The 11703-nt window shown below is 46.9% G+C and overlaps 1 long non-coding RNA gene and 3 other non-coding genes across 6 annotated transcripts; all 4 read left to right on the top strand.

The window, feature by feature from the left end:
- Positions 1–1699: 1699 nt before the first annotated feature.
- On the top strand, positions 1700–10706 carry LOC138488383 (uncharacterized). 3 transcript variants are annotated; one of them, XR_011274651.1, is made up of 5 exons: positions 1700–1722; positions 7871–8005; positions 8372–8465; positions 8781–8843; positions 10436–10706. It is a non-coding gene; the product is annotated as an uncharacterized lncRNA (long non-coding RNA). The 3 variants fall into 3 exon arrangements; XR_011274650.1 differs by lacking the exon at positions 1700–1722 and adding an exon at positions 4442–4465; XR_011274649.1 differs by lacking the exon at positions 1700–1722 and adding an exon at positions 7102–7208.
- Positions 7590–7763, top strand: LOC138490601 (small Cajal body-specific RNA 16). The gene has a single exon (XR_011275542.1). It is a non-coding gene; the product is annotated as a small Cajal body-specific RNA 16 (non-coding RNA).
- Positions 8222–8291, top strand: LOC138490586 (small nucleolar RNA Z17). The gene has a single exon (XR_011275529.1). It is a non-coding gene; the product is annotated as a small nucleolar RNA Z17 (small nucleolar RNA).
- On the top strand, positions 8645–8710 carry LOC138490584 (small nucleolar RNA SNORD42). The gene has a single exon (XR_011275527.1). It is a non-coding gene; the product is annotated as a small nucleolar RNA SNORD42 (small nucleolar RNA).
- Positions 10707–11703: the final 997 nt, after the last annotated feature.

Raw genomic sequence — 11703 nt, 5'->3', positions numbered from 1 at the left:
ATTAAACTCCAGGTGGACAAAGTCGAGGCTATTACAAAGCTGACCATTCCTAGTAACCAGAAACAAATAAGAGTGTTCCAGGGATTCGTAGGCTATTATAGAAGGTTCATACCCATGTTCTCAACCATTGCCGGTCCCTTGACGGATGCCCTTAAGTCCACCTACAAGGGAAATGTGTTACAAGACGACGCAGCCAAAGCTGCGTTTCAGTCTCTTAAAACTATCCTTTCTACTATGCCAGTTTTGAAATGTCCAGACTTCGGAAAACTGTTTTTTGTGCAGACTGATGCTTCTGGAACAGGATTGGGGGCTGTGTTATCACAGGGCACGGAAGAGGACTTAACACCAGTCTCCTTTATCAGCAGGAAACTCCGACCTCATGAGAGAACGCACTCCACCTTGGAAAAAGGGGTTGTTTTAGAGTTCTTTGATTGTCCAACCAGTTGTTAGGGTGGCATGTAATGCCGAACGGTTGGAGGATTACTTATAGGATTGTTGGTTCTCCATTACCCAGTGAAGGCACAGCAGCACTGTCCAGTGGAAACTTGCATACAAGTCTGCTGGTATTCTTCTTGTTATTGTGTCTGCGTAAAAACCACATACGTGTTCTACCCTCGTAGCCTAATCGTGCCGGGTTATTTAATGCGGGCATTGTTTGACGTTTCCATTTGTGGAGATATATATTCACTGCCAATCTAGCTATAAAGCTCCTTCCTGTTTGTTATGGTGTTTTCCTAGCACTTACATTACGCCTTCTAGCAGCCTACCTGCCTTACAGACGTGTTAATGGTCCCCCGGCGCTCTGACGTCTTTAATGAGCGTCGTTCTCTACCTGATAAACTGCAATGTGTTCCTTAGTTGCATGGTGTTCACAAACCGGTTTGACCGGGGGTTTAAACTGTTATTTTAATTCGTGTCTCAGCTTTCCATCCTTGTTTTGTGGAGAGCTCTGTTCCGAGTTCAACGGCACCACTTGACCAAACCGTGTGATTTTCGGGAAACCGGAGCCTCAAATATTCATGATAAATTCAAGGAAAAACTCCTGTGTAATAAAAAGCAGCGAAATGGGGCAAGCGCCACAGAATACTAGTGTCCGCTGGGTTCATGCACTTTCCATCCCTGCTGGAGTCGCTCGACACAGCTTCACTCTGTTCGGGTATTCTGGCTCTCATAAAGTTAAACAAACTGTATCCCCGCATCCCCAGAAAGACAGGCACATCACATTCACGGTGACAAAAAATCCTATCCCTAAGCATGATAGGATTTTTTTTACACATAGCCGTTACACCGGCAGTCAGAGCCTTCCGGAGTTCCAACTCGAGTCAAAGAAAGGCACGCAGATTCTGGATGCATTTACAACAGCCATCCAGCCAGTGCCTTCCCGCTGTCTGAATCCCGCTCACTGAAATTGCTCTGGAAAAAACACAATGATGACGTGGAAGTCAAGTGAAGAAGAGTAGGCGGGCCGGTGCGATGGTCCTTTTCTCGGATGTGAACTAGACACTACCATTGGGCCACAAAGTCACCACGTGGGTTTTACGTCGCACTAGAGGTTAACGTCGAGCCCCTCGTCATGATAGCGTGATGTTTCATTGGCCTACTGCTCCCTACGTCTTCTCGCGAGAGCGCAAGCGAGTTCTTGGAGCTATATTAGACAGAGCTCTAGCTCTTTGCTTTCTTTTACGTCCATGAGGGTTCTGGTTGCTGATGAGATGTGTGAAGGTAAGGCAACGAATGCACTGGACCACTGTATGTCTCAGGCACGTCTGGTGTGAAGGAGCAATTCCATACGATTTCATTCACGCCCCCAAACCGCCCACCCCCGCCCAAATCAACTTTTTTGGCAACATAACGAAAATAATAAAACCTCAGGACCATTACAGATGCAGGAAACTCCTCTATTAGAACTCTGTCCAGGGACTCTGGGGCAAGATACATGAAAACCTCAAAATGTGCATATGGATTGCACCAACGGAAGAGACTTCACAGAAAAGGGCATCGCAAGGAGCATCATCAGTCTTTCATACTTTGAGGCACCATGGAAGTGACTTTAGAATAAGTTGCCATAAGAAAGCCAAATGGCATAAGGCTACTGCCTTTCTTGGCCCCACTCAACGTTCCCTGCTCAGGAGAGCAGTCATCCTTTGTTTCCCCCACCAGAGTGCTATGTGCGCATTTGCATGGAATGCTGCCTCTTGCACCCTAAAATGGCCGACACGGGGGAGATTGCCTTCTCCCAGGAACAACTTGCCTTTCAACCACCCAGCACCATCAGGGACACCCATCATATATGCGCTTATATGCTTTACGGTATACTCCCCCCACCCCCCTCATGGTTGCTTGCTGTGTTGTACTCCTCCCCCAGCCCCCTCCTGGTCGCTTGTTGTGTTGTACTCCCCCCCGCCCCCCTCTTGGTCGCTTGTTGTGTTGTACTCCCCCCAAACCCCTTGTGGTGGATTGTGTTGTTCTCCCCCCCTGCCCCTTCTTGGTCGCTTGTCGTGTCGTACTTCCCCTCTACCCCCCTCATGGTCGCCCGTTGTAAGTTGTTCTCCCCCTTCTCCACCCGGTTGCTGTATAAACTTCCTGCCAGTTCTCACCCCTGCTCTTCTCTTCCTCGAACTACGCCCGCTTACCTGACCTCTTTCATTTATATGCTGCCTCCTTGTATCAGGGTGCTATGGAACATGTTCGTGCAACCAACTGGACCACACTATACTTGTATCAGGGTGCTAGGGAACATGTTATTAAACTCCAGGTGGACAAAGTCGAGGCTATTACAAAGCTGACCATTCCTAGTAACCAGAAACAAATAAGAGTGTTCCAGGGATTCGTAGGCTATTATAGAAGGTTCATACCCATGTTCTCAACCATTGCCGGTCCCTTGACGGATGCCCTTAAGTCCACCTACAAGGGAAATGTGTTACAAGACGACGCAGCCAAAGCTGCGTTTCAGTCTCTTAAAACTATCCTTTCTACTATGCCAGTTTTGAAATGTCCAGACTTCGGAAAACTGTTTTTTGTGCAGACTGATGCTTCTGGAACAGGATTGGGGGCTGTGTTATCACAGGGCACGGAAGAGGACTTAACACCAGTCTCCTTTATCAGCAGGAAACTCCGACCTCATGAGAGAACGCACTCCACCTTGGAAAAAGGGGTTGTTTTAGAGTTCTTTGATTGTCCAACCAGTTGTTAGGGTGGCATGTAATGCCGAACGGTTGGAGGATTACTTATAGGATTGTTGGTTCTCCATTACCCAGTGAAGGCACAGCAGCACTGTCCAGTGGAAACTTGCATACAAGTCTGCTGGTATTCTTCTTGTTATTGTGTCTGCGTAAAAACCACATACGTGTTCTACCCTCGTAGCCTAATCGTGCCGGGTTATTTAATGCGGGCATTGTTTGACGTTTCCATTTGTGGAGATATATATTCACTGCCAATCTAGCTATAAAGCTCCTTCCTGTTTGTTATGGTGTTTTCCTAGCACTTACATTACGCCTTCTAGCAGCCTACCTGCCTTACAGACGTGTTAATGGTCCCCCGGCGCTCTGACGTCTTTAATGAGCGTCGTTCTCTACCTGATAAACTGCAATGTGTTCCTTAGTTGCATGGTGTTCACAAACCGGTTTGACCGGGGGTTTAAACTGTTATTTTAATTCGTGTCTCAGCTTTCCATCCTTGTTTTGTGGAGAGCTCTGTTCCGAGTTCAACGGCACCACTTGACCAAACCGTGTGATTTTCGGGAAACCGGAGCCTCAAATATTCATGATAAATTCAAGGAAAAACTCCTGTGTAATAAAAAGCAGCGAAATGGGGCAAGCGCCACAGAATACTAGTGTCCGCTGGGTTCATGCACTTTCCATCCCTGCTGGAGTCGCTCGACACAGCTTCACTCTGTTCGGGTATTCTGGCTCTCATAAAGTTAAACAAACTGTATCCCCGCATCCCCAGAAAGACAGGCACATCACATTCACGGTGACAAAAAATCCTATCCCTAAGCATGATAGGATTTTTTTTACACATAGCCGTTACACCGGCAGTCAGAGCCTTCCGGAGTTCCAACTCGAGTCAAAGAAAGGCACGCAGATTCTGGATGCATTTACAACAGCCATCCAGCCAGTGCCTTCCCGCTGTCTGAATCCCGCTCACTGAAATTGCTCTGGAAAAAACACAATGATGACGTGGAAGTCAAGTGAAGAAGAGTAGGCGGGCCGGTGCGATGGTCCTTTTCTCGGATGTGAACTAGACACTACCATTGGGCCACAAAGTCACCACGTGGGTTTTACGTCGCACTAGAGGTTAACGTCGAGCCCCTCGTCATGATAGCGTGATGTTTCATTGGCCTACTGCTCCCTACGTCTTCTCGCGAGAGCGCAAGCGAGTTCTTGGAGCTATATTAGACAGAGCTCTAGCTCTTTGCTTTCTTTTACGTCCATGAGGGTTCTGGTTGCTGATGAGATGTGTGAAGGTAAGGCAACGAATGCACTGGACCACTGTATGTCTCAGGCACGTCTGGTGTGAAGGAGCAATTCCATACGATTTCATTCACGCCCCCAAACCGCCCACCCCCGCCCAAATCAACTTTTTTGGCAACATAACGAAAATAATAAAACCTCAGGACCATTACAGATGCAGGAAACTCCTCTATTAGAACTCTGTCCAGGGACTCTGGGGCAAGATACATGAAAACCTCAAAATGTGCATATGGATTGCACCAACGGAAGAGACTTCACAGAAAAGGGCATCGCAAGGAGCATCATCAGTCTTTCATACTTTGAGGCACCATGGAAGTGACTTTAGAATAAGTTGCCATAAGAAAGCCAAATGGCATAAGGCTACTGCCTTTCTTGGCCCCACTCAACGTTCCCTGCTCAGGAGAGCAGTCATCCTTTGTTTCCCCCACCAGAGTGCTATGTGCGCATTTGCATGGAATGCTGCCTCTTGCACCCTAAAATGGCCGACACGGGGGAGATTGCCTTCTCCCAGGAACAACTTGCCTTTCAACCACCCAGCACCATCAGGGACACCCATCATATATGCGCTTATATGCTTTACGGTATACTCCCCCCACCCCCCTCATGGTTGCTTGCTGTGTTGTACTCCTCCCCCAGCCCCCTCCTGGTCGCTTGTTGTGTTGTACTCCCCCCCGCCCCCCTCTTGGTCGCTTGTTGTGTTGTACTCCCCCCAAACCCCTTGTGGTGGATTGTGTTGTTCTCCCCCCCTGCCCCTTCTTGGTCGCTTGTCGTGTCGTACTTCCCCTCTACCCCCCTCATGGTCGCCCGTTGTAAGTTGTTCTCCCCCTTCTCCACCCGGTTGCTGTATAAACTTCCTGCCAGTTCTCACCCCTGCTCTTCTCTTCCTCGAACTACGCCCGCTTACCTGACCTCTTTCATTTATATGCTGCCTCCTTGTATCAGGGTGCTATGGAACATGTTCGTGCAACCAACTGGACCACACTATACTTGTATCAGGGTGCTAGGGAACATGTTATTAAACTCCAGGTGGACAAAGTCGAGGCTATTACAAAGCTGACCATTCCTAGTAACCAGAAACAAATAAGAGTGTTCCAGGGATTCGTAGGCTATTATAGAAGGTTCATACCCATGTTCTCAACCATTGCCGGTCCCTTGACGGATGCCCTTAAGTCCACCTACAAGGGAAATGTGTTACAAGACGACGCAGCCAAAGCTGCGTTTCAGTCTCTTAAAACTATCCTTTCTACTATGCCAGTTTTGAAATGTCCAGACTTCGGAAAACTGTTTTTTGTGCAGACTGATGCTTCTGGAACAGGATTGGGGGCTGTGTTATCACAGGGCACGGAAGAGGACTTAACACCAGTCTCCTTTATCAGCAGGAAACTCCGACCTCATGAGAGAACGCACTCCACCTTGGAAAAAGGGGTTGTTTTAGAGTTCTTTGATTGTCCAACCAGTTGTTAGGGTGGCATGTAATGCCGAACGGTTGGAGGATTACTTATAGGATTGTTGGTTCTCCATTACCCAGTGAAGGCACAGCAGCACTGTCCAGTGGAAACTTGCATACAAGTCTGCTGGTATTCTTCTTGTTATTGTGTCTGCGTAAAAACCACATACGTGTTCTACCCTCGTAGCCTAATCGTGCCGGGTTATTTAATGCGGGCATTGTTTGACGTTTCCATTTGTGGAGATATATATTCACTGCCAATCTAGCTATAAAGCTCCTTCCTGTTTGTTATGGTGTTTTCCTAGCACTTACATTACGCCTTCTAGCAGCCTACCTGCCTTACAGACGTGTTAATGGTCCCCCGGCGCTCTGACGTCTTTAATGAGCGTCGTTCTCTACCTGATAAACTGCAATGTGTTCCTTAGTTGCATGGTGTTCACAAACCGGTTTGACCGGGGGTTTAAACTGTTATTTTAATTCGTGTCTCAGCTTTCCATCCTTGTTTTGTGGAGAGCTCTGTTCCGAGTTCAACGGCACCACTTGACCAAACCGTGTGATTTTCGGGAAACCGGAGCCTCAAATATTCATGATAAATTCAAGGAAAAACTCCTGTGTAATAAAAAGCAGCGAAATGGGGCAAGCGCCACAGAATACTAGTGTCCGCTGGGTTCATGCACTTTCCATCCCTGCTGGAGTCGCTCGACACAGCTTCACTCTGTTCGGGTATTCTGGCTCTCATAAAGTTAAACAAACTGTATCCCCGCATCCCCAGAAAGACAGGCACATCACATTCACGGTGACAAAAAATCCTATCCCTAAGCATGATAGGATTTTTTTTACACATAGCCGTTACACCGGCAGTCAGAGCCTTCCGGAGTTCCAACTCGAGTCAAAGAAAGGCACGCAGATTCTGGATGCATTTACAACAGCCATCCAGCCAGTGCCTTCCCGCTGTCTGAATCCCGCTCACTGAAATTGCTCTGGAAAAAACACAATGATGACGTGGAAGTCAAGTGAAGAAGAGTAGGCGGGCCGGTGCGATGGTCCTTTTCTCGGATGTGAACTAAACACTACCATTGGGCCACAAAGTCACCACGTGGGTTTTACGTCGCACTAGAGGTTAACGTCGAGCCCCTCGTCATGATAGCGTGATGTTTCATTGGCCTACTGCTCCCTACGTCTTCTCGCGAGAGCGCAAGCGAGTTCTTGGAGCTATATTAGACAGAGCTCTAGCTCTTTGCTTTCTTTTACGTCCATGAGGGTTCTGGTTGCTGATGAGATGTGTGAAGGTAAGGCAACGAATGCACTGGACCACTGGTTTCATGAATGGGTCTTCAAAAGTAGAACTGAGTGGCTGTGTAGCGGCCGATTAGAGATTAGTCTCTGAAGTTAATTATTTCGTTTTTGGATTGCATGTACGCCCGCTTGCGGGTACACAGACCGCGTGCAAGCAAAGGAGTGTTCTTTGAAATCGGTGTCTCGCGAAGGTTCCTTAGAATGATGTATACTTTATGTCGCACGCTAGACGCCTCTGCTCGATGCCTCAGTTTTACTTTTTTTATTTTATTGGCAACTTTCTGTTTAAGAAAGTATTGAATGCTCTTGAATAGCACGCGGTTGTTACATTTTTTCTCGTCGGGGTATGTCGATTTTCATTGGCACATCCCACTTGGGTCAGGGTGGATGGCTCTTGTGTGACTAGGCCCATCGGGGTCATGTCTGTACCAAGATGCCGGGCCCAAGACCTAGAGTAAGAGGCTATTCTCCCAAGAATGGCCCTTGCAGTACCAGGTGTGAACATCCTAGCAGAAATTTGATGATCATGTATGATACTGCGGACACTTGTAAATTAACAAAAGGGGGGTTATTCAATGTTGGCTCGGCTAGATTATATGGTCAGTTTCATTTGTGCCAGAGTGCCTTTTTTAACCCCGAATTTCTTTTTTTGTAGCTGTCCCGTTAAACGCTGATGCCAGGTGTAAGGCTCGGAAAGGGAATGCTTTCCTTGATGGATGCACAGTTGCGAGAAGAAAGGGTGGATAAGGGAACCAAAGCATCCCAGGAAAGCTGTTTGCCTCAGTAGCAAGTATGTATGGGTGGTTCTGCGCATCTCTTTCCCTACCTTTAAAAGGTGTTCTTCCCAACGGTTGGCTACTAAATTGTTGATACTGCTATACTGGATACCAACATTGTTGCTTAGAATACATGGCCGCCCTTTGTCCCGAGTATCTCGGAGTTCACAAGCAGATTGGGCATATCTAACATTGCAGCAACTTGGCGCTGCTCTTGTGCAGTATTTTGGAGTGCAGATGATTATTCATAGCGATCAAAGCCTGAAACCCCTTGATTTCAACTTTCCTTACTGATGCACTCCACTAATCGAACCACTTTACTATGTAGAAACAACGTTGTCAAATGTACTTTTTTACTAAAATATTTTTCCACCTTCTAGGCTTGGCCACTATGCCGTGGTAACGTTCCTACTTGCCGAATCTGACATGAAGATTGCGGCAAACAAGCACCCGATAACGCAAGTCGTGGCTAAGGTATCGGACACATTTTGGTTTATTTATTATATATAAAACTCGCAACAACCCGAGCGCATCGATGCGCTGTAATTTTCTTTTACAGTAAAGGTGATCTCGGCTGATAAATGGCAGCCATACTCATGGTGTAAGCTGTAGTATGCTTTGTATATAGTTACATTGCGTTTACTCGGTCAATCGTGCACATGATGGAAAACTAAATTAAAGCTGATGACGCTGATGTTTCAAAGGAACCACTGATGCACGCGAGCCTATGTTTATGGGGAAGTTGACAAAGTGAAAGTGCTAATTGCGTTTTTCTTTGTGATTTTTTAGAGCCCGTGGTGAGACGTCCATGTGTTTAGCTCCTGCAATAATGTGTTCGATGCAAGGTACATGGTATGTATTTTTGTTCCAATTTTTAATTGGAAAATGTGCTGGTTTAATTTGCAGTGTGGTTCTTCTACAAGAGCGCCTCCTACGCTCAGGTGTTCATGATCCCGTTAAAACGTTCCTCTTGCTCCTCAGGAAGTTAAAATCCCAACCTCCACCCCGAGAACTCTTTTCACCCTTAACTAGAACATGTGCCCCTGGGTAAACGTCCCAGTCCCCCACAACGTCCAGTTCAATGGCTCCTATAACGCACCATGGCAGCTAGGGAGGGTGGTGAGAGGTATATTAAAGCTGTGAAAAAACAGGTCTATGAATAAGACCACCCGTGGGTAAGTTTAAACTATTACCGGCCGCAAACGTTCGGCCACCATGCCTCTAGTTGAACGGCCATGAACGAAACCTGCACCACTTAACTGACCAAGTAATTTACCTGCCGAATCCACTGGCTAATTAACGTCTCCATGCCCTGATTTTGACACCCAATATAAAAATGACTGTCCTTAATACTGGCTGAAATGCACGGCTTACAACATGGTCATAAAACTGGTGTCCTGGGGTGGGCCGAAGTATGCATGTAGAGCGAACTCTAAAGTTGGTTCCTTTAAATGGAAATAGAGTTGCTTTCAATGGAAAATACACGTATTCTGAAAGAACCTGGGGTCACCCTGGATTAGCTTGGGGTACATTTCCATTGTTAGAAGGCCTCCCTGTCCATCGCGGAAAACCAGCCACCACAGGGAAGGAGAAACCACTATAGCTCCCCCTGTCCACTTTGAGGCCAGCTGTGCGGAACCACCTGGATTCTGATGTTGTGTGGGGCTGGAAATGCTAACCTCTGGGAGAGGTGGGACATGTGTTCTAGTAAAAAGGTTAAATGGATTCCTGAGATGGAGGTTGGGACCTCCTGTACTGGGTCGAGTAAGTGGGATGTGGAGGTAATGTGTTGGATAGTGAGCTAACTGTTTTGCTGAGCTTGATTCAATTGGCCCTTTTGAAGCGCAAACGTATAGTAAGACAAGCATTTGTACCCTCATATTGTCACATGGACCTGTGCCATGCCCTCACATCAAGCCATGTAATTGTCTAATGGTCTCAATCTTGCTGACTGGAACCTTTACCTGGCGAGCTTTCAAAATGCATAGTACTTATGAATGGATTCCATGAATGCCATCTCTCTCTCTCCAGGGTCTATTAATGTTTGGAATATTCTCATGCCCTCTTAGTTAGGCAAAGATATTTTGGCAGTTTACCAGTGAGGAATACATGGATGCATCTATGGAACTCGTCTTGGTGCCTGCTCCTGGATGACTTGATGGGTGTCATAGTTGTGCGGCTGCCCAGAAAGGTCATGGGTGCTACCATAACAAATATGCTCTGACGGTGTATAGCGGTTCATTGGCGCAAAAGGCGTAGGGACCAATTTGAAGACCAGGTTATGGGCTTTGTATTGGACCCAATAAATGTGGTGGAGCAACCTCTAGAAAAGGTTAAGGGGATGTTTGATACTTTTGTGATGGCAAACTTCCACACTGCATTCACAACGTATTTTGTGGCACATTCATGGCTCAAGTGATTCTAAGCATTTTCTTTTCTTTCAGATTGCTCCAATTTAAATGAACCTGGTCACCTCGCCAGTCTGTCACAACTGGGCAGTGCTTGACAGTGGCTTCTGTGCTTTAACTTCCGTGTCAGTTGCTGAAGCTTGTGTGGAGAGGATGCCGGGAGATTATGTGACGGGTGTGGTACCACCTTCGTAGACACACGCTGGCAAGAAGTGGTCCAGATGTTTAACTTTAGAGTAAATGCCTCTAAAGTAAATTGCGAAAGACTGCTCTAACCTGCTGCTTTACAATAAACCATTATCACTCATTTTGTGGCGTTTTTACTGTACTGCGGAGCCATGGACTGACATGGTTAAGACTTGCCATGGATATTTACGCTTATACTGTGAATATAATTTGAAAAAACTTTTTAGGTGCCTGTTTAGGAGCATTTTAAAACAGCGTGGCCATTTTGTCGAGTTCTCTTCCAAATGCCAGCGGAAAAGATGGCTCCCGTACTGAATGGGAGAATCATCCAGTGACATGGATGTAGGTCGGTCCTTAATGACTACTCCACACTGCATTACTTCATTGTGCCATGCCTGTATAGTGCAATTAATTTTCACGTGGGTACTAGTTGTTGGATTCCCCTAGCAAACGAGCGCGCTACTCGCTGTGCCAGTGTTCTTCACTTTGTCTGGTCCCCCTGTGCAAAATGTGGGCAGGCTGGGGCCCCAAAAAATGCCATGGCGAGGGAGGCCGAACCAATCGAGGGGTGTTTCTGGGAGGTCCCTCATGAATTTTGTTTGGAATGTGTCCAGGGGAACTGGGTAAATGGCCAAATACTTTGTGGTGGCCTGTGTGCTGAAACCTGCTCCAGGCTTGTCTGTGCAAGGAGGCGCAGCAGCTCCCCCTGCACATACATAAAGGCTGGTAAAGCAAAACGCCCCCATCCCTTGCATGGCTTGGTGAGCTTCAGTGGAACAACCTGTTGAGAATAGCCATGCAAGATAAACAAGATACTGGAACTCAACTCTGGAATCTATGGGCACATGTAGGAATGAGGATGGCTTTCAGTCACAGGTGAGCCCTCCACCTCCTACTTAAATGTACGTTGCCATCTTGTAATGAGTCAATCCGTGCAAATTGCATACAGATACTCATTCAAAATGTCACTGCTCTCCTCTTCAGCAGCTCTTATCGTACACTTCACCTGTTTGCATCACAGACTTTCCAAGTCTTGCATGCACAAACCTCTTGGAAATATTGGCAGCCAGGGCTGGCTGCATGTAACAACCTCAAGATTGCCATCTATCCACACGTTT

The sequence above is a fragment of the Ambystoma mexicanum genome, chromosome 9 (genome assembly GCF_040938575.1).
Source record: "Ambystoma mexicanum isolate Mex_15411 chromosome 9, UKY_AmexF1_1, whole genome shotgun sequence".
In the NCBI taxonomy this organism is placed as follows: Eukaryota; Metazoa; Chordata; class Amphibia; order Caudata; family Ambystomatidae; genus Ambystoma; species Ambystoma mexicanum.
The sequence above is the reverse complement of the archived record's forward strand: the minus strand, read 5'-3'. Positions and strand labels throughout refer to the sequence as shown.